Raw genomic sequence first — 2,893 nt, forward strand, 5'->3', positions numbered from 1 at the left:
TTTCCGACAGGGCTTGAAAACTTTTTTTTATTTCAAATAACTTTCGGTGGTAGGTGGGATGGTAGACAAAATCCAGCTACATCTCCACTCTATTTCCTAATAGCAAACTCAAGTAGTTGAGTGCCTATAGGGTTGCACTTGAGATGGGGTCACTGGGAACTCACTAGGTGTGAAGAAATAGATAAGTTTGTAAACTAAAAGAAGAAGAAAATACTCTCATACAGTCTGATGCAGACGGAGCAAATCCCAGAACAGGGCTGGCCCATCCACGAGGCCAACTGAGGTAGTTGAACAAGGGGGTCCATCTCTACCCACCCATTGCTCTTCCTCTTCTCCCCACTCCCTGAACTGGAAAAAGGAAGCAGAGTAACAGAAGAAGAAGAAGTGTGGAGGAGATGCTGGTACACTACCAGGTAAAAGTGAGGGGCAGTGTTCAGCGCAACACTTCAGGCACCAGACAGCATTGAGCCAGCCCCACGTGGCTTTGGTTTACTTCTGGGAAAGAAACAGAGCAGAAGACAGTGGTAATGGGGAGCAGGGATTAGGAACTGGCCTGCCTGGGCCCCCTGGGTATGAGGGTTGGGGAGGTACAACACTTTACTGTAAGCCTTGCAACCTCTAAAATTCTACAAGCATGACTCTGTGGGTTGCACCTGGTAATGATGAATGGTTGGCAACCTTCAGTCTCGAAAGACTATGGTATAAGCCTACAGCACCCGGTATTCCCAGGCGGTCTCCCATCCAAGAACTAACCAGGCCTGACCCTGCTTAGCTTCCGAGATCAGATGAGATCGGACATGTGCAGGGTAACAGTTGCAGCAATGATGAAGGAAATGAGTAATTTCTTATTGATTTCAATGGGTATTGATCATGACTGGGAGTAAATGGAGCTGATGATTCCAACATGAGAAGGAAAAGAAAGATGGAAAGGTGTGTGCGTATGGGCAGGTGTACAGCAAGAGACTTAGGGCCCAATCCTATTCAACTTTCCAGCCCTGGTGTAGCAGTGCCAATGGGGTATGTGCTGCATCCTGTGGTGGGAGGGTAGTTACAGAGGCCTTCACAAGGTAAGGGAACATTTGTTCTGCTTACCTTGCATTGCAGCTGCACCAGAGTTGGATAGGATTGGGCCCTCAGGCTGCAATCCTATCCACACTTACCTGGGAGTAAGCCCCACTAGCTATAACGAGACTTAATTCCAAGTAAACATGCATAGGATTGGGCTGTTAGCTTTCCATCCTCTTCACTTGCTTGAGCATAAATCCATAGAACTCAGCTGGGCTTACTTCTGAGGAAACATGCGCAAGATTTGGCTGTTAAAGCAGAAAGCAGGGTGAAATTCCCAGACTTCTTCATATGTAAATCTCAGCCTCCCTGTTTCTTTTCTTTCTTTTTTTTGTAGCTCACTGGATGTAACTTTATTTGGTGTATATTTTTAACTTCCAGCAAATATTTAGGAGGCCACTGCCAAGGAACTGTATCCAGCGTATTCTCTAGATGAAAATGTATCTGGAATCGAGTCTGGTTCATTATAAATAATCTGCCTTGTTTGGCAACAGACCCCATTTGTTGGAGATGACTAGCAGCCTAGAGTTGTTGCGGAGGCTGCTTGATCAGCTGGTTATTGCTTCACCTCCGGGCATAACCAGGCAGAGTTCAGCATGCCCTTTGTCACGCTTTATTGCTTCTGAATTAGCTCTGAGAAATACATGATTAGCTGCACAACCCTATGCTTGTCTGCTCAGAAGTAAGCGCAACTGAGTTCAGAGGGACTTACTCCCATGTAAGTGTGTATAGGATAGCAGCCAGGGGCAGATCCAATATTTGTGTTGGGGGGCAGTCAAGGAAGTGCAGCAGGCAGGCTTCCCAATGGTCACTTTGCTCCTAAAGAAGTGACCACCCTCCTCGGCAGCCTGGCTCCTTAGAAGCTGACTGCTGGGTTGGGGAGCCCCGCCCCTTCCAGCCACATGGCCCACCCAAGGTCTCGCAAGACCTCAAGTCAGCCGGAGCTTTGGCACACTCCTGTCACAAATGTTGCACCAGTGTGTATCCCCCCAGCACCCAACTTTGCTCCCCAATCTGGCATTTGCCCTTCCTGATGGCGCAAAAGTTTGGGGGGCCATGCACCCATGGCCCCTCCTTAGATCTGCCCCTGACTGCGGCCCTATCTAGCAAAAGCTCTGCCACCCTGTGGCGATCGCCTCATCATTGTACCTCTTGGGCCAACGAACAGGTAAAAAGCATTCAGTGACCGCACCACTGCACTTACTGCATCCCAGAGTCTAGAAGGTATTCCTGGCCACCCGCCACAGTTGTCAGATAGAGGCCTGAAGTGGACAAAGTGGTCTCCTAGTGCAGCCAAACTAGGCATGCTCTAAGAGGACAACTAGGAGTCCAATCCTATGCATGTCTACTCAAAGGTAAGCCCCATTATAGTCCACTTACTCCCGGGTAAGTGTGGAAAAGGATTGTAGCCTAGGCTTCTGTATGACTGACTGAAGTAAAACTTCAGAAATCATCCCAGCTTGCACAACCCACTCTTGAGATGCCTACGTAGTTCTCAAGAAACTCAACGTTTTCCATCACCTATGCTTTCATCACATCCTAAAGAAAACATTAATACAAATGTTCCTTATCAATGACAGTTACCAACTCACTCTTCATGAACAGACACAGCTGTGTGGGCTTGAGCATGAGAACCTCAATGCACAGAATGAAATCATTGCAATGCTATAAGACTCAGAGGTTTTCCAGTGCCCACCCAGAAGTGGTGAAGTGGGCTACTTTTAGAAGCAGGCTCCCTCAGAAGGCCAGATATTAGGGAGTGGTACCAGGATGTAGGTACCTTGTTGGGTGCTCCCTGCGGCATCTAGTGGGTCACTGTGAGAAACAG

General features: G+C 48.0%; 1 pseudogene; it reads right to left on the reverse strand.

Moving 5' to 3' along the window:
• Positions 1-704: 704 nt before the first annotated feature.
• Positions 705-821, reverse strand: LOC136659637 (5S ribosomal RNA; annotated as a pseudogene).
• Positions 822-2,893: the final 2,072 nt, after the last annotated feature.

This window comes from Tiliqua scincoides, chromosome 8 (genome assembly GCF_035046505.1).
Source record: "Tiliqua scincoides isolate rTilSci1 chromosome 8, rTilSci1.hap2, whole genome shotgun sequence".
NCBI classification, from domain to species: domain Eukaryota; kingdom Metazoa; phylum Chordata; class Lepidosauria; order Squamata; family Scincidae; genus Tiliqua; species Tiliqua scincoides.